Source organism: Hemiscyllium ocellatum, chromosome 31 (assembly GCF_020745735.1).
Source record: "Hemiscyllium ocellatum isolate sHemOce1 chromosome 31, sHemOce1.pat.X.cur, whole genome shotgun sequence".
Classification (NCBI taxonomy): Eukaryota; Metazoa; Chordata; class Chondrichthyes; order Orectolobiformes; family Hemiscylliidae; genus Hemiscyllium; species Hemiscyllium ocellatum.
This window is the reverse complement of record NC_083431.1, coordinates 28,380,425-28,400,596: the sequence shown is the minus strand read 5'-3', so window position 1 is coordinate 28,400,596 and position 20,172 is coordinate 28,380,425. Positions and strand designations below refer to the sequence as shown.

General features: G+C 41.7%; 1 protein-coding gene across 5 annotated transcripts in view; it reads right to left on the bottom strand.

Moving 5' to 3' along the window:
• The window catches only part of LOC132830283 (rab effector Noc2-like), a 176,021-nt gene that overhangs the window by 137,836 nt on the left and 18,013 nt on the right, over nt 1-20,172 (bottom strand). For 2 of the 5 annotated variants that reach the window (XM_060847833.1, XM_060847831.1), the window contains exon 2: nt 883-994. The exons of the other annotated variants lie outside the window; for them this stretch is intronic. The gene's annotated coding sequence lies outside the window, so the exon portion shown is untranslated. The remainder of the gene's footprint in view (nt 1-882; nt 995-20,172) is intronic. 5 annotated transcript variants of the gene reach the window in all.

Below are 20,172 nucleotides of genomic sequence, written 5' to 3'. Positions count from 1 at the left end.
GAGAGAGAGAGAGAAAGAAAGAGAGAGAGAGAGAGAGAGAAGGAGAGAAAGAGAAAGAAAGAAAAGTAAGAAAGAAAGAAAGAAAGAAAGAGAGAGAGAAATGAATAAAGAAGAGAATTCAGAAGCTGTGATCAGTGCTCACAGTAAGAGGTTGGAATCACAAGAGAAAAGATTTTTCGTAGTGCTTTAAGATGGGAGGGGACAGAATATGAGAATATTAGCACTGGTTCAGAAGAATACTACTGTGCCTCTGGAATGAGTGCGCCAATTAAATGGTTTGAATTTAAAGGGCTGGCAAGAGGTGTGTCAGTATTAAGCAAAAAGATTGGAGAGCAACATATGTCTTTGTGACAGGGTGGGAAACTAAATGGGGCCAAATAAGGTAATGCTGAGGACGATTGTGATGTTCGTATGTACAAGTATAAGTCAGAATTGAAACTAGAAGATAATTTAGGATTAGTCCTGGCCTGACGGACAAAACGTAGATCTTCTTTTAACAAAAAGCAATTAAAGTACTTTCAACTGTCAAGTATACAAGTGCTCAAAATGAGCTCGATCTGTTTAAACCAAAACTAGAGACATTTTTTTTTAAAAGGAGGGATGTGATCCTATATTTTGCATTGAAATGCCATCAAATTCTGTTGTCAATGATTGAATGTCCTCTTCTCTTCAAGTCCTTACTTATTTATACCAACTGCTCCCCACCCCCCCCACCCCGCTCAAAGTGAAAAACTCTGTTGAAGAAAAAGCATTGGTATCTGTTTCAGCCTGTTTGAGAGGTGAGCCTTTTATGATGATGCTAGCTTTCACAATGGTAATTAAGCTAGTCAACACATGGAACAAACTGAGAATTTTCCTAGTCTGTGTAACCTAGCAACATACCACATAGTTCATTGTTGTACAAAACCAATGAGGATCCTTGAAGCTTTTATTTCCCCTTTTATTGCGACTTTTCTTTCGAAGTTGTTTTTCTTCCTTTTCAGAAACTCTTGACCTAATGACAGGGAGATGCGTCATATGTTCAGTATTTGTACTGAGGAATCATAAAGAAGTTCAATTCAGACAGGAAACAACATCATTACTCCACCAGGCTTTGGATGATATCCAAAGAAATCATGCAGTTTGACCATGATTTCTGACTTATTAAGAGTCATGTTACACTCAACTTCCACGGGATATGACTTTCAGGATAGCATTTAAAATGTTGAAAGCAAAATGGGTAATTCATCAAAATATTTGAGAGTACCTAGCACTATGTTTAAAAAGTACACTAACAGGCCATTCAGCCCGGCCAATCCATGCCGGAATATTTGAATTTTTTTTTGCAATCCCTCCTCATCCAACTCTGTTAGCATAAACTTCTATTCCTCTCTTCATCATGTTTTCTAATGCTACCCAATAAAGGCATCAATGCTATTCATAGAATCTCTACAGAGTAGAAAGAGACCATTCTACCCATTGAATCTGCACTTTCCCTCCAAATAGAGACCATCCAGACCAAGATCCAAACTCATCCCATAACCCCACACTTACCATGGTTAACCTACCTATCCCTGGATACTATGAGGCAATTTAGCATGACTAATCCGCCTAACTTGCACATTTTTAGACTGGAGAGAAAACCCAGGCAGACACAGGGAGAACATGCAAACTCCACACAGTCATCCAAGGCTGGAATGGAACCTGGATCCCTGGCACTGTGAGGTAGCAACGCAAACCACTGAGACACCATGCTATGCCAGGGTTGGAGTATTTGAGCTATAGGGAGAGGCCGAACAGGCATTTCTTTCACATAGAGGGTGGTACGGGTATGGAATGAGCTGCCAGAGGAAGTGGTGGAGGCTGGTACAATTCCAACACTTAAGATGGGTATATGAATAAGAAAGGTTTGGAGGGATATGGGCCGGGTGCTGGCAGGTGGGACTAGATTGGGTTGGGACATCTGGTCAACATGGACGGGTTGGACCAAAGGATCTGTTTCCATGCTGTACATCTCTATGACTCTATTCACTTCAACCATACACAACGATAACAAGTTTCACATTCTGAGTAGAAAAGTTTCATCTAACTTTATCTAATTAAAATAAATGAAGAGCTGGATAGTGGAGATCAGAAACAAACAAAAACAGAAATTGCTGGAGAAATTCAGCTGGGCTGTTGGCATCCAGGAAGAGGAAACAGCAATAATACTTTGAGTCCAGTGACCCTTCTTCAGAGCTGACTGTGGTTAAGAAAGGATGGTATTCACATTGTTGAGGGTTGGTGAGATAGATGGACAGTGAGCCCCGAGAGAGAGAAAAAAGTGGGCACACAAAGGATTGTTGATAGTAAGATTGGGAAGATGAAACGCTAGATAGGTGATAATGGGGACAATGAGTACTTTAAAAGCAGGTGGCTGTGCTAAAAGCAACTAATTTCAATTTTAAAAAAAGATCTGAGCTCCCAGCTGCCTGCCACTTCAACACATCACTGTGTTCCCATGCCAACATTTCTGGTTCAGTCCTGCTGTAGCGTTGGAACAAGACTCCACTACACGTTGAAAGAACAACATCTTATCTTCCATTTGTGGACATTACAGCCTTCGGGATTCAATATAGAGTTTAACAATTTTACAGCATAATCACCACCTTCCACACATATGAGTCACTCCCACACTCCAGGTCTGGTCATGAAATGGATTCCTTTCAGTACAGCCAACGCGTTTGCAACAGCTCATAGCTCCCATTATCACCAATCTAGCTTCTCTTCTTCCCAGACTTACTGTCAACAATCCCTTATATCTGCCCACTATTCCTGTCTCTCTCTCTCTCTCTCTCTCTCTCTCTCACACAGAGATCCCTCTCCATCTACCCACTCACTCCCTTGCCAACCTCCCTCCCTCCAAACCTGTCATCAGCATAAATAACACCTTTTCCTAGCTACTATGAGATCTCGAAACATTAACTTTGTATTCTTTTCACAGATGCTCTAGACCAGTTCAGTTCTCCAGCAATTTCTAGTTTTGTTTTTTCCATCTAATTATAGTCCATTGGATCCAATGGAATGTGGTGAGTTTGATCCAAAGTTGACTCAGTGACAGGGGAAGAGAGTACAGTAAAGTACAGAAGTTTTTGTGAATAGAAAACAGTTTCCAGTGGTGCTCCACAGGCCTCAGTTTTGGGTCCCTTGCTGTTTGTGGAATATATTAATGAGTTAGACTTAAGTGTCAAAGACGAGTGGGAAATCTGCAGAAGACACAACAATTGGCTAGTAGTTGATAGTAAGGAGAATGGCTGTCGACTACAGGATGATATTAATGGTTTGGGCAGAAAAGTGGAAAATGGAACTCAACCCAGAGAAGTGTGAGGCCGCATATTTGGAGAGGGCAAATAATGCAAGAGAATACATATTAAAATGGGATGGTTTGAGATGAACAGAGGAAGTGAGAGACCTTACAGGTACTGAAGGTGACAAGACAGGCAGATAAGGTGGTAAAGGATACATTTGGGATACTTTCCTTCATGGGTGAGGTATTGAATACAAAAGCAAGAATATAATGCTGGAACATGGGTTAAGCTACAACTGGAATTCGGCGTACAGTTCTTGCCATCATGTTGCTGGCAGGCCATATTGCTCCAGATATGGTGCAGAGGAGATTAACAACAATATTGCCAGGGCTTGAAAATTGTAGCAATGTGGAAAGTTTGGAAAGACTAGGGCTGTTTTCCTTAGAACTTAGGAGTCTGAGGGGTGATTTATTTCAGATATATAAATTACTGAGTAGCTTGTATAGAGTGAACAGCGGAGACTGGTTTCCCCTATAGGGGATATTAATATGATGAGATATTGAATAAACATGATCAATAGGATTAGATGAGACATTTGAAAAACATTACCCAGATGATGTTGAGCATCCCAGTTTAGTGGCAGAGGTGTAATCCTCAAGTCACTTAAAAAGAATCTGATCTGTACCTGAAGTGCCCTAAACTACAAGGCTATAGACTAAGTGCTGGAAAGTGGAATTAGAATGGATGCCTAGCTTATTCAGCTGAAAATGTGTTGCTGGTTAAAGCACAGCAGGTTAGGCAGCATCCAAGGAATAGGAAATTCGATGTTTCGGGCATGAGCCCTTCATCAGGAATGAGGAGAGTGTGCCAAGCAGGCTAAGATAAAAGGTAGGGAGGAGGGACTTGGGGGAGGGGGGGCGATGGAGATGTGATAGGTGGAAGGAGGTCAAGGTGAGGGTGATAGGCCGGAGTGGGGTGGGGGCGGAGAGGTTAGGAAGAAGATTGCTGGTTAGGAGGGCGGTGCTGAGTTGAGGGAACCAACTGAGACAAGGTGGGGGGAGGGGAAATGAGGAAACTGGAGAAATCTGAATTCATACCTTGTGGTTGGAGGGTTCCCAGGCGGAAGATGAGGCACTCCTCCTCCAGCCGTCGTGTTGTTATGTTCTGCCGGTGGAGGAGTCCAAGGACCTGCGTGTCCTCGGTGGAGTTGGAGGGAGAGTTAAAGTGTTGAGCCACGGGGTGGTTGGGTTGGTTGGTCCGGGTGTCCCTGAGGTGTTCTCTGAAGCGTTCCGCAAGTAAGCGGCCTGTCTCCCAATGTAGAGGAGGCCACATCAGGTGCAGCGGATGCAATGGATGATGTGTGTGGAGGTGCAGGTGAACTTGTGGCGGATATGGAAGGATCCCTTGGGGCCTTGGAGGGAAGTGAGGGAGGAGGTGTGGGCGCAAGTTTTGCATTTCCTGCGGTTCAGGGGAAGGTGCTGGGAGTGGAGGTTGGGTTGGTGGGGGGTGTGAACCTGACGAGGGAGTCACGAAGGGAGTGGTCTTTGCGGAACGCTGATAGGGCAGGGGAGGGAAATATATCCCTGGTGGTGGCGGAAATGACGGCGGATGATACGTTGTATACGGAGGTTGGTGGGGTGGTAGGGTGGTAGGTGAGAACCAGTGGGGTTCTGTCTTGTGGCGGTTGGAGGAGTGGGGCTCAAGGGCGGAGGAGCGGGAAGTGGAGGAGATGCAGTGGAGGGCATCGTCGATCACATTTGGGGGGAATCTGTGGTCCTTGAAGAAGGAGGCCATCTGGGCTGTGCGGTGTTGGAACTGGTCCTCCTAGGACCAGATGCGGCGGAGACGAAGGAATTGGGAATATGGGATGGAGTTTTTAACAGGGGGCAGGGTGGGAGTAGGTGTAGTCCAGATAGCTGTGGGAGTCAGTCGGTTTATAGTAGATGTCTGTGTTGAGTCGGTCGCCTGAGATAGAAATGGAAAGGTCTAGGAAGGGGAGGGAGGAGTCTGATACAGTCCAGGTGAATTTGAGGTCGGGATGGAAGGTGTTAGTAAAGTTGATGAACTGTTCAACCTCCTCGTGGGAGCACGAGGTAGCGTCGATACAGTCATCGATGTAGCGGAGGAAAAGGTGGGGGGTGGCGCCAGTGTAGTTGCGGAAGATGGACTGTTCCACATATCCTACGAAGAGACAGGCATAGCTGGGGCCCATGCGGGTGCCCATGGCAACTCCTTTAGTTTGGAGGAAGTGGGAGGATTGAAAAGAGAAGTTATTCAGGGTGAGGACCAGTTCAGTCAGTCGAAGGAGGGAGTCAGTGGAAGGGTACTGGTTGGTGCGGCGGGAAAGGAAGAAGCGGAGGGCTTGGAGTCTAGCTTATTCAGCCATGCAAGTGTAATAGACTGACTGGCCTCTTGTTGTGCTGTAGATTTTCTCTCTCCATGGTTCTGTATTTAATTTCTTATTGACTATTTTATGTTGAAATCCTCCAGTTTTGTTCCTCTCCAGATGTGTATCTCTGTATCTACTCTGTCAGTCATAATTTTGAAGCCATCTGCTACCTTTGATGCAGCCTGTTCATCTAAGACAAAAGCAGTAAATATTTGTTTCTGGTATCTGGAAATATTAATGTTCTGGGAAAAATCCTATATGCATAACACCATGTAAATGCCTCATGCCTATTCTAAATTTCATACATTAGCATTGCTTAAACAAAGCAGCCATCAACAGAGCACAAATTTGACAACTAGGTGCTCTGACCTTCAAATTGTATCAAAACAGCACTCACATAAGCAACTCCTACACATTCATTCCAAAGAATAGCTCCCTGCCACCTCAACAGAAACTGAATGCATCACTCAACCACTTATTTTCAGGTAGAGGCCAATAACCACTGGCAAGCCACAGGGAAACTATTTCGTGGTCACAATACTTTTATGAAACTCTTTGCATATCTGTTTATTTACATAAATAATGTAGTGCCAGATTTTCAATAAAAGCAGAAATGTCATGTTAAACGACTGTAATTTCTAAAAGTAGCTAATATCTTGTAGTAAAATCTTTTGTTATTTACTTTCTGTTCTCAAAGAAGATATTTCAGCATGTGCAGTCAAAATTTCCATCCTAGAATTTTTCCCATGGTATTGACGAGATACCAAGGCCAGGAAATTTGGAATCGGCTGCCAAATCATTAGAATTTCACAGTCTGGAGGCTATTATCGAAGACAATGAATTCAGTGCACAGTAAGTGGCTATGAGGAGTCTTGGAGGTGAATTATGGTTGAAGAGTTGAGAAGTCCAGGACAGAGGAGATCCAAGATTTTGTTAAGGGGCCATATTCTCAGACCATTGTGGCATCTTTCAAAAAAAAAATCATCAAAATTTACCATACCAAACCCACACTCTGGCTCTGGCTCTTGTTCCTAGCTGGCGTGATGTAGTGGTCTCAAGGCAAATTAGAAGCCAAGATCCAAAGAATACAGGCACCACATAAATAAGAAATCCCAGTGCCATGTTAACTGAGCCCTTCAATAGCATTGTGGGTGTGCTGACATGAAAAGCATCAGTTCAAGACTTGGGCTCATTATTACCTTCCAAATGCAATTAAGGATATGCGCTAAATGGTAGTTTTGTGAGCAACGCATATAAATGTCTTTAAAAACATTAAGGAAAATTAGCATGGGCTGATCAATGATTGCCAAATTTGCGACAACATATTTGTGTCCAGGACCAAAGTTACAGAGAGAACACTATGGATCAGTTTAAGATAATGGATAAAGAATTAGTGAAATAATATTTTAGGAATTATATTCAGCAAGATAAAATAGACAGGAAACCATAATCAGTTTAATGGACTGAATTCAACCCAGAAAGTAAGATATACAGCATTAAAAAACTTATTCAAGAAAATTGGATTAAGACTCAATATATATCTTAGTAGACAAAAGCAATCAGCCCTATAGTTTAAGAAGTCTAACATGAAATCAAAAGTTTCATTCAAGGGAGACACAAAATCTAGTGGGTGGTAGTGACTTTAATTGTTGGAGCAGGCAGCAAAGCCACCCACCCCTCCAACTATGATCTCATATGTAGTATTAGCAACCAGAACTGCAAATCAAGCTTTGGCTTAACATCAACTTAGAGAGTGAGCAAAGGGCCTCCTTGGTAAACACTCAGCCAAAGCAATGGGAGCTCCATATTTTGACACTATTCAACTTTATAAAATTTGATAGATATGTTCAGGGGAAGACAATAAAATGTTTTTTTTTAAAAAAAATACAGTTTGAGAATCCCTGTTTCAAGGCATATTTTTTGCAATTATTAAGCAATCTTTATTTTGCATTGTAAACTTCTCAATTTAATAGATTTTAAAATTTCAATTTTGATTTATTTTCTCCATGATGCACGGTATAGCAGTAATTCCTGTCTGTCTTCATCAAGGTTACTATGATGCCTACCAACGAGCTTATTGACATTGCCGTGCTGGTGTTGGGACATGCCATGAAATTTTGACTTCCTTACCCAGAATGGGAAGTTTTCAGTGTTATTTTCAGCAGCGTCTTTGTTCTGTGTAGCGAATGAAGGCAAGGCTTCATTCAAAAAATAAGGCAACTTAATATTATGTCAAACTAGAGCTTGAATTTAAATTAGGAGGTGCCACTCCTTTTGCATTGAGGGTCATGGTAACTAAAAGGCTGTGTACCTTAAACTTACTTTAACCTTTATTACAGTAGGAAGAATTGCAGACTGCAATATGCTGTATACACAGTCTAAGTGTTAACAAACAACTTGTGTAAACCATGAAGACTGTTCCTCAGTGCTCCATGGTCAATGTGAGTTTTGCAGCTTGGATTTCAATACCTAGGTGATATTAATTTTGAGATTTATGGTTGCAAGTCACAGAACGTCACCAAGATAGACGTTGGTTCAGCATAAACACCGGTGATTTGGTTTAAATTCAATGTGGGAAAGGTCTGTTCACATATATATGTCAAACCAAACAAAATTAGCAATTCTTTTTGCCTCTCAGCTCATTTGAAGAAATTGAATCTTGTCTGGACACATTTTTGAATTGAACTGAATTTATTGTCACGTGTACCGAGGCACAGTGAAAAGCTTTGTCTTGCGAGCAATACAGGCAGATCACAGAGCTAAGTAGCGTAGATAAGCAAATAATAGGTAAACAGTGGCAAAAACAAAAACACTGGTACAGGCAAGTGCTAAGAGTTTGAGAGTCCATTCAGTATTCTAACAACAGAAGGATAGAAACAGTTTCGAAACCGGCTAGTGCATGTTCAGGTTTCTGTACTTCTCCCTGATGGTAAAGGTTGTAGAAAAACATTGCCAGGGTGGGATGGATTTTTGAGAATGCTGGTAACCTTTAGCGGGCCTGGTAGATGGATTCTATAGATGGGAGGTTGGCCTTTGTGATTTTCTGGGCTGAGTTCACCACTCTCTGTAACCGTCTCCAATCTTGAATGGTACAATTGCCGCACCAGGTAGTGATACATCAAGACAGAATGCTCTCAATGGTGCACCTATAAAAGTTGTCAAGGGTATTCGCCGTCGTGCTAAACTTCCTCAGCTGCCTGAGGATGAAGAGACGTTTTTGAGCCTCTGTAACTAGTGCGTCAACAAGAAGAGTCCAAGAAAGCTTGTTGTGTATGACCACTTCAAGGAGCTTGACACTGTCCACTCGTTCCACCTCTGTGCAGTTAATGTGTAGAGGTCATGAATAATATCCTGCCAAAAGTCAATAATGAGTTCCTTAGTTTTGCCGACACCGAGAGCTAGGTTGTTCTCAGTGCACTATTTTTCCAGGTCTTCTATCTCCCGTCTGTAGTCTGTTTCGTTGCCATTTGAGATTCGGCCAACTATAGTGGTGTCATTAGCGAACTTGTAAATGGCATTAGGTGACACAGTCATGAGTATACAGTGAGTACAGATTCCTGGGGGGCTCCCGTGTTGAGTGTTAGTGAGGATGAAATATTGTCCTCAATCTTCACTGATTATGGCCTGAAGGTCAGGAAACTGAGGATCTGGTTGCAGAGAGTGGGGCTTAGTCCGAGATCACTAAGTTTAGTAAACAGTCTCGAGGGGGTAATAGTGTTGAAAGCTGAACTGTAGTCAAGGAATAGGATTCTTTCGTAGCTGTTCTTGGTGTCAAGATGTTCTAGGGAGGAGTAAAGGGCAAATGATATGGCATCTGATGTGAATCTGTTGGTCCAATAGGTAAATTGAAGTGGGTTAAGAGTAGTGGAGAAGCTGGAGTTGATTAATGTCAATGACCAGCCTTTCAAAAGCACTTGATGACCAAAGTTAGGGCCACTGGGAGGTAGTCATTGAGACATGCTGCATGAGTCTTCTTAGGCACAGGGATGATGTTGGCCCTCTTGAAACAGGCAGGGACAGTGGCAAGCTGCAGGGAGAGGTGGAAGATGTCCAAGAAGACCTCTGCCAGTTGATCTGCGCATGCCCTGAGTGCACGGCCTGGTACTCCGTCTGGTCCCATTGTTTTCCTTGGATTCACATGAAGGAAAACTGACTTGACCTCTAATGCAGTGATTGTTGGGATAGGTTCGTGAAGACTTGTCAGAATAGGTGTTACCTCTCTGCCAAAATTTTGCTCAAAGTGAGGGAAGAAGGCATTGAGACGATCTAGAAAGGTTATGCCGTGGTCTGCGATCTTGCACGGTCTCCTTTGAGAGCCTGTGATGTCATTCAGTCCTTGTCTGTCTGGGTCTCTGGCTTGGATCGGTACTGGTCCTTGGCGGTCAAGGCTCTGCAAAGGTCATACTTGGATTCCTTATATTTGAGTAGGTCTCCTGATCTGAAGGCCTTTCGCCTTATTTTTAAACAGGTTCTGTATGTCCTGATGCATCCAAGGTTCCCTGTTGGAGAACACCCAGATTGACTTCCCCGATATGCAGTCCTCTACACACTTGCTGATAAAGTCTGACGGTGGTGGCGTATTCGTCCAAGGTAGCTTACAGACTGTTTGAACATGGCCGAATCAGCCGATTCCAGACAGCACAGGAGTTGATTCTCTGCCTCCTCCCACCAGCACTGGACCGATATCCACGAGGGGGGTCTCCTGCTTGAGTTTTTGCCTGTAAGCCAGGAGAAGGAACACGGCATTGTGGTTGGAGTTCCTGAAATAAGGGCAGGGGTTGAAGTGGTAGACATCTTTCATAGAGGTGTAACAATGGTCTAAAATGTTCGGGCCCCTCGTGGGCCTGGTAATATTCTGGTGGTACTTAGGCAACACCTTCCTTAAATTGACTTGATTGAAGTTGCCAGTTACAATAAACAGGGCCTCGGGATGTTCCATCTCCAGGGTGTTAGTGGTGGAGTACAGCACATCCAGAGCTTCCTCAACCTTTGCTTGTGGCGATATGTACACAGCAGTTAGTGTAACAGCGGTAAATTCCTGTGGTAGATAGAAGGGGAGGCACCTGATGGTGAGGAATTCAAGGTTTGGGGAGCAATGGCTGCACAGGGTTGCAATGTCCATGCACCACACGTTGTAGATTAAAAAGCAACCCTCCACCCTTTGTCTTACCCAAGGACACTGTACAGTCCATACAATGGATAGAAAAAACCATCAGCCTGAAGTGCGCAGTCAGGAATCGATGGGTTGAGCCAGGAACATGTAAAACTCTGCCAAATGGAGCAGTTGATGGTGGCTGGGAAGAATCACATAGGGGTACCACTTAGACAGCTCTGATAATAACTATGCTCATACAGCCCATAAAAAACTTCACTCCATTTACCAGATCCAGAAACAGAAATTAACCCATGATCACGGACAAATGTTTGAAAAGAGGGATCAAATGAAATGGTGAATTTGCAAAACAGCAGCAGCAGCTTCGGCCCACAAGGTAACCAAGGTACAAAACAGATAACAATGATCATTACCTGCCATTGAATTCACCTGGTTCAAAGATTCCACTGTTTCTTGATCTGAATGTTTAATTTTCCAAAAAGAATTGTCAAATGAAGCCAACGTTCCAAGCAAACTGAAAAGACATCTCAGCACAAAGCAGCCCAGTTGTCTCACAAAGGAGATCAGTTACTTCAAACCGTTGCAAGATAGAATGCAAACAAAGCTCTTTCACAAGAGCATCCAGCACAAGTATTGGGTTCTGCACAACAGATTAGCTACAAGGATGGCAAATTGATTGCTAAAGCCAAATGCCTCATAAATGTGCTCAAACTTGCTTTCTATATGAAGTTCTGGATTACTGGACCAGAAACATTAACTCTGATTTCTCTCTACAGAAGCTGCCAGACCTGCTGAGTTTTGTCCAGCAATTTGTGTTTTGTTTCTCATTTCCAGCATCCGCAGTTCTTTGGTTTTCTTGCTTTCTATCTGCCTGTTAGGAAATTGCCTGCACTCATACACAGAAGCAGCAAAATAAAAGTGGCCAGAGCTCTACTTTCAAATCATACCAAAAGTAGGTGCACTGAAGACATGTCACAGGATACAGAAGCTACTCAGGTCCAGAAAATCAAGGCTCAAGAAAGTTTTCCCAACAGCTTAATAAATGTACAGAGACTCACGGTTGTGCACAGCTGATTGCAGTGGTTTGGCTTACTGACAAGGACAGCTTGAAAGAGCATTATTTATCCAGCAAGAAACGTCCACAGCAAACTGCAGGGGATGAAATTTTCAGCGACCAAACAGCATTATAAAACCAAAGGAATCCCATGGCAGAATTGTCTAAGCATGTGCACTGATGTGTGGCTGCAATGGCAGGGAATGTAAAAGGCGGTGTTCAAAATACAGTTCAAGAACCCAAAAGGTCCAAATCACTCACTGCTTTCTTCATAGGGAGGCTCTCATGGCAAGTAGCTTGCCAGCTCAGCTGATCCCCATACTAAATGGGGCTGTGAAAATCATCAACTTCATCAAATCCACGCCACTTCACAGTTTCATCCTTTTTTCTATTCCATGTGATGAAATGAGAACAGAACATCAATCCTACCATGTTCATACGGAGGTTCGCTGACTCTCAAGAGGTAAAAGTCTATCAAGAATTCATGAACTGAAGGAAGAATTGAAATAATTTGTGCAGAATGAATCCTAGCATGTTAATCTGTTGCAAAGTAAATGCTAGCTGGACAACTGGCGGATATATCTGAGCACTTGAATGAGCTGAATTGGAAGCTCCAAGGATACAACGAAAATATACTGACATACACAGAAAAGCTAAATGGATTCAAATCAAAACGTCAACTGCAGGGAAAGAGACAGGGCATAATATACTTCAAAATGCTCAAGTAAACTTCTAGCTCTATGAGATTCTCTTTAAAAAAAAACAAATTCCTGTATCACAGATGCGATCACACCCTTCAACTCCAATTCAAGAAGATTTGACTGGATCTATTTTGACAATAAGCGAGAGTGAATATACCTTGATCTCAAATCAAGCAATAATCAATCAATCATTCTTCAAAGGAGAAAGTGAGGACTGCAGTTGCTGGAGATCAGAGCTGAAAATGTGTTGCTGGAAAAGCGCAGCAGGTCAGGCAGCATCCAAGGAGCAGGAGAATTGACGTTTCAGGCATAAGCCCTTCTTCAGGAAAGGCTTTCCTGAAGAAGGGCTTATGCCCGAAATGTCGATTCTCCTGTTCCTCGGACGCTGCCTGATCTGCTGCGCTTTTCCAGCAACACATTTTCAGCAATAATCAATCTTCAGCCATTTTCACCCAGCTTTCTATGAAAATGTGGTTTTGCTCCCTGTCACTTCTCAAGCAGCAATCACACATAAAGAAAGAATGGATTAGGAGCTGTGTGTAGTACTTGCGAATCAAATATTAAACAAGTATGTTAATTTAAACAATCTCACATTGAAATTTCAAATCAAAAAGTGAAGTAAAATGTTTCTCATTAAAATCGTAGTCTTTTTCTGTTCAAAATAACGTTATTTATCGCTATCTTAATGATTATTTTTAAAAATTTGATATGCTATGAAACGTTTGGAAAATTGGAAGTGTGCCACAATCTGAAAAGCACAACATTTGTTGTGTTAACACGTGCAAATTCAAATACTTGTATCAAGAAATTGCTTTGAAACCTGTTTAAGTCCAATTAGATATCTTATTTGCAGTGTCTTGATTATATTTTAATCAAATCAGAAAATTTCAATATGCAATGACTTTGCATATTGACATTAAGTTGATTACTCCTACATCCGATGCAGGATTCATAAAAGAAACCAGCTAAAACATGATGCAGGACCTGAAAACTTGGTGACCAGTATACATTCTGATCCCATTGGATCACATGATACATAATGGAATGAATGCCAAACATATCCCAAAAGTATGAATGTGGTTGATCTCTAATTAATAAATGAATCAGATTATTTCATAATCATATGCCCAGAAAATGTATTCAAGATCGCTTCAACTCTCGTTTCTTCTCAATTGCATCTGCATGTCCTCTCAGCATGTCCCACAAAGCCTTCCCTCTCCAGAAAGGCCCATGCAAAACCATCCACCCATTTGCCCAAAGACCCAATGGCATAATCATACTCCACTCTTCACTAAACAGGTCCAAGCAAGCATCAATTGGTTGCCTAATCTCTCACAATAGGGTTGTCTTGTTTTCTGGCCACTAATAGGGAAATGTTAGCAAAATAGAAGAGATTCTGCTTCCTTCAGACCCTGAAACCAATTTTATTTTCAAAAATGCTATCAATCACTAGTCCCTGAACATAGAGAACGTGGGGTTAATTGTAGTTCAGCCACTGATTTAAATACCTTGTATGCTCAAAGGTAATCTAGAATTTGAAATTTCATCATGTCAGTTTGTACTGATGAAACACAACAAAAACATACAACAAAAGAAAAGATATAAGCTACAGTCAGATTAAAATGTAAAGCACATTTTCCATTAAAGTGGTACTTTATTCATCTATTTCAGATTTGTAAGGTAAATGAAAGTAACATACTGTGACACTTGTACAAAGTATACATGCCCTGCATATTACAGCAGGTTTATTGACACCAAGCTGGAAAATTCTGCATGTTGTGTAGATCAAATTTCTTCCTATCATCAGAAATTAAAGATAAAATCTGCATTTTATACGAAATCAATTTTTTGAAATATATTTACCAAATTAAACAAGGTGTGTGGTTACTCATATCGATTTTCTTCAGGCACCTTCTAATTGAACTCAGCAGTGCAAACCAGATCCAGCTGTCTTAACAGATACTTAGCAACAAAGGCAAACATTCACTATGTTGTCATGGCAAGCAATCAAACCCAACTAAGATAGAGCAGAAAGCAAAGTAGTTGCACTACAATATTACACAAACAAACTGTCATGTGAAAAGATAAGAGTATCATATAATAACAACCATTGGGCAGCATGGTGGCTCAGTGGCTCACACTGCTGCATCACAGCGCCAAGGACCCAGATGATTGTGTGGAGGTTGCACATTGCCCCTATGTGTGTGTGTTTCCACTGGGTGCTCGAGTTTCCTCCTGAAGAAGTCCAAAGACCAACAGGTTAGGTGGATTGTCCATGCTAAATTGCCCATGGTGTGCAAGCTAGGCGGATTAGCCATGGAGAATGCAGGGGAGAGGGTAGGGATGCTGTCAGAAGGATGCTGTGGACCCAATGGAATGAATGGCGTGCTTCCACAGTGTAGGGATTCTGTGATATAGTATATATCGTTTCAAGATGTAACAATCAAGATCGTTTCCAACTTGAAATAAAGAAAGCTTCAATTATTTTTTAACATAGTCAACACTAGAGAAACCAACACTTTCACAAAATTGGAAACCCAATACAGGAATACCCATTTTAATTAGTAGGTGTATGCCTTGAAACCATGAGTTAAATTGAAACTACTTACATTGAAGCAAGTTTTCCAATTTGTGCTACAGTGGTTATGTCTCTACCTCTCAGCCAGGAGCACCGGGTTCAAGTCCCATTTGCTCCAGAGTTGTGTCATAGTATATCTAAACAAGTTGATCAAAAATATCAAAAAGCACATTCTCAAAATAAAACTTTCAGCTCCAAGAGAGGAAATAAACACAACAGAAGTAAATCTTCTACATTCCTAGTGATCTAGCAAAGATCTGCAGATAAACAGGTTTGTACAGGTTGCTCTAAAATAACAGCACAAGTTACATTCAACAGTTTAGTCAGTATATTTTTTGTCAGATTGATTGCCTCTGTACTCACTTGTATTAACTCGTTTTATGATTTAAGATGACCAGATTGCCAGTGCTGATTTCCTCCCAGACAGCTGTATTTATCTTGTTACCAGACAGTTTTCAATTTGACACCTCTTCCTCCGGTAAAGCCCTTCAGATGATTCAGATAGCTTTTCAAATAGTTATAAAAATATGTTTGCATTCATTTTCAAACTACTTTAGAACAGGCTAGGTAGCATTTAGAGCAAATAAATTGGTTGCAACTTTAACTAAATACTAAACTACTCTCTTCATGGTTATCTAAACCAGACAGTAGCTTACCTTCTGTTCTTCCAAGACACACAATCATGATTGGTTGCTCAGTTAATCCAACACCTGTTTCCTCCCAGATCAATACCTCACCACTCAAAGTCAAGTCATCATCTTCCAGGATGTCACTAGCCTCACCTCCTTTGAAGATCTTCTCTCTATAGGTTCTAAGCAGATCGCTCCGGATTGGGAGACTCACTTCTATCACCTTTCCAAGATCCACAAGCATTGGACAATCTATTGTTTTACTTTATTCCTGCCCCACTAAATTGATACATGCCTGCCTCAATTCTATATTTTTCTCCCCTTATCCAACCTTCTCCACTTATACCTCCAATTCTTCGGTTCCTCCATCAAGTTCAGTTTCCAATTCTATGGGTCAATTCATCATCTCTTCACCACAGCCATCCAATCCCTCTATAAGTCCATCCCCTGTGATGATTGTCTGAGGACTCCTAACGAGTCTCATTAAGCACTACCTTCCTCCACCTGGCTGGAATTGTTCTCATATTGAACAGCTTCTCCTTTGTCCTTGCTTTCCATCTACTAACCTCTGTTGTCAACAAATCATCCAATACCATTTCAGATAAACAGATGGATAGAGATCAGAATTATGAAACTGTTCTTATGAACTGAAGACCTCAGCAGAAGGACAGGTTAGTTTGGACAAATTTGCAGAATGAAACAGTTTACTTCACGACTGTCAGAACTGCAAATAAATCTACTCCCCCCAGCTGGAAAGAACACTCTTCGAAATCAAAATTGGAAAGTGTCAGTTGAGTAGGAAATATCAAAGTGCAGTGTAGAATCAATGCTTCAGTGGGATTGATTGTGGGAGAAAGGTTGAATCTTTCATTTTGCTGTTGATATCTCTTTCTAAAAAGTTTCATTTTATATGTATAGAAAACTTGATTTGTATTGTACTTTGTGTTTTATATTTATAGCACTTGCACTATTTTGCTTTGTGTAAAGATATGGAGTTGCTAAACCCAGTTCCATTCTGAATTTTTGCAAAAAGGCATTTGTTGAAATTTAACCTTGTGTAGACCCACCTATTGGACATAAAAAAGTCTATAGTTTACTCTTGTAGGACATCCAGATTACATTTTGATAACTTGGTGCTAATGAAAGGAGCGCAGTTTTCTTGCATAGGTGTCCTTATAGGCTACATCATCAAGACAACCTATTACCGACTCTTGCCTCTGCTCCTCCCACACCTGATTAAACCCTATCTCTAGACCCCCAAAATCCAATGCTCTAGTGGCCAACCTCACAATCTCCACCCTACACGAATGTATACTACTTATATTTACACTAAGTCCCAATCAGACATTATATTACATGGGCTCACTGACCGACATTCACTCCTGGTTCATTAATTACTCAAATATTCAAGTTTCATTGCCTTACTCATCCCCAACACCAAAACCCCTTATAGCCCCTAAACATGTGAGATCTCTGCACTCTTCAAATATGTTCACAGCCCAGTTCTGGTCTCTTTGATTTTAATTGTTCCACCATTGGTAGCCAGACTATCAGCTGGATAGGTGCTAACCTCTGGAAAGGCCTCACAAAACCACTAACTCTATTTTCTTCTCTAAAGTTATCTTTAAATCTACCACTTCCAGTGCTAATAATTCATTGCGTAGGTTGGTGTCAAAATCTTGTTTTGTAACATTCCTTTGAAGTGCCTGGAGATGTTTTACTGAGTTAAAGGCAAGCGATTGTTGCAACAATTTGTTATTAATTAACTCCAATGTCAATCCATTCTGGGAAGATCTAGTTTACTGAAAACACATGGGTGGTAGAGTTATGTTGGCGGGTGTGCTATGCCAAGGTCTAGGCAGTGTCTAAACTTACAAGAGTTCCATGAGTTCCTGAATGCTTAGCATGATTCCAATTTTCCAGAACTGGATGTGTTCGATGAGGAGCACTGGGACAGGAAAAGGGGGAAAGAAAGGAACCATGCCAGAAACCTATTGGGAATACATTTGACCAAATGGTATCTTGTGGTTCAGTGTCTGTGTCACAACTCTGGACTAGTAGGAAGGGTCACTCAACCTGAAAAGTTAACTCTGATTTCTGTTCACAGATGCTGTCAGACCTGCTGAGCTTTTCCAGCAATTTCTGTTTATGTTTCTGAACTAGGAGGTCTGGGTTCAGGTCCCATGTGCTCTAGAGATGGTCATAACATGTCAGATCAAGTTGATTAGAACATATCTGAACTTAGCGTCTCATTGCTCCTTCATACTTCCAGCCCTTTCAATTTGCGCACCATTTGTTTCTGATCAAGCAGTTAAAATGATAATAAGCCGCTAGGTCACTGGGTCCAGACTGCAATGTTTGGCAGATAGCGCATTGATCCTTTGAAAAAAGGCTCGACTCTCAGGTGCCAGATTCCAACTACAAGTCCAAATGTCTGGCACAATAGTGTGGAGGTCAGGGAGTCATCTCAGTACTCATCTGCAAATAGCCTCACAACTGAAATTCAGCAATAGTGAGTAGATATGCCCGTTCTAGTTTGAAGTCAATTCCTCTGCAGGCATTTGGGAAATCCAAAGTATTGTGATTTTTTTCTAATACATTTGAGGTATAACCTATCTTCAGGACTGCTTAAGAAGTTCTGAAGAAGGGTTACACCCAAAATGTTGACTTCTCGACCTCCTGATGCTGCCTGGCTTGCCGTGTTCTTCCAGTCTCCTGGCTATTCCTCTCCCTGGCTACTCTGAGGCAGAACCAGATTGTGGGTATTCTTGCAGTCATATCAGACAACAATCTGAACCTGTCTGTTTTACAAACATGGTTTGCTTATTCACATTTATCAATGGTGATATGAGTGTTACACAGAGTTATTAAAATCTGGAAAGAAATGGCAAATCTCTGGTGGAGCCCAATTCATTGATGGCTTTCAAATGAGAATCCGATAAGCAGCTGGAGAGAAAAAGGTTGCAGAGCTGCTTCAAAAGGGCAGTGAAGTGGGACTGGCTGAAATGTTTTTGCAGAGACCAGCACAGACACAACAGACCAACTAGTCTACTTGTGTGTTGTAACGGACCTATGTAATCCAAATTTATAAAATCAATGGCTGTAAGAAGTTTAAATCAAGCTGTTCAAACACGTGAAACATTTCCCCAGTCATCTCTCTCAAATGAGAGAGCAGCCCTGTGATCATATCAGACTATGGCAACTTGACCGATACATTTCCAGCACCAGTGAAATTTGAACCCAGACCTTCTAGCCCAGGTGCAAGGACACTACCATTGTATCACGAGAGCTCTCCAGAGGCTAACTGTTCACTGTGCACTTGAGTAATCCTTCATCCTTTGACTTAACAGAAATGATGAGTGAATCTGTATCACTGTGGGATACCCTTTTCAACCTCAATGTTCTTCCTTTGACCTAAAGCTACTGGTTCTAAGAACTTAAATTAAATTTGCATTAAGCAAACACGAAAGACTAAACAGCCTCTTAATAGGCTTCTAATTTACATTGTCTTTTTCTCCATTTCAGCAGAGGTCACTAAACAACAAGGTGAATTTGGTAGTCTGCCCGGATTCCACACCTTGGTTCAAAAGATGTCAATTCTAGCATCCCAAAAAAGAAGGGATTGAGTTTTCCAGTCAGCTACTGAAAAAACAGAAATTTCCTCCACAAACAGTCCAAAGACTTAAGTCTTTGTTCCCTACTTCACTACCAACTCTATTCCCCACCTAAAAGCTCTATTACTCTCTCTGGTTAGAGAGAAAAAAAACTGCAGATGTTGGAATCCAAAGTTGACAGGGAGGAGGCTGGAAGAACATATCAAGCCAGGTAGCATGTGGGAGGTGGAGAAGCCAACGTTTCAGGTATAACCCTTCTTCAGGACTGCTTAAGTAGTTCTGAAGAAGGGTTGCATCCAAAATGTTGACTTCTCGACCTCCTGATGCTGCCTGGCTTGCTGTGTTCTTCCAGTCTCCTGGCTATTCCTCTCCCTGGGTACTCTGAGGCAGAACCAGATTGTGGGTATCCTTGCAGTCATATCAGACAACAATCTCAACCTGTCTGTTGCCTCAACACTTATCTCCTGCCTTTGTTACCTCCAAACCTTGTAATTCTAATACAACTCTCTTCAAACTGGAGGACATTAAAAACCCTTCAGCTTCTAACCTTACTCACACCAAGGCCCATCATGCATCAACCCACGTGCTCACTAAACCTACACTGGCTCCCAATCAAAAACACACAGTTGAAAATTCTTATTTTTGTTTTCATTTCCCAGTGTGACCTTGAATCTCCCTATCTCTAAACTCCTCTTGTCTCACAGACCTCCAAAATTTTGCCTTCTTCAACATGACCAATTTTAGTCACTCTACCTCTGGTGTATGTTCAGTTGCCTTGGCCCTAGGCTCTGGAATTCTTCCCCCATTTTCTCTACAGTCCTCTTTTAA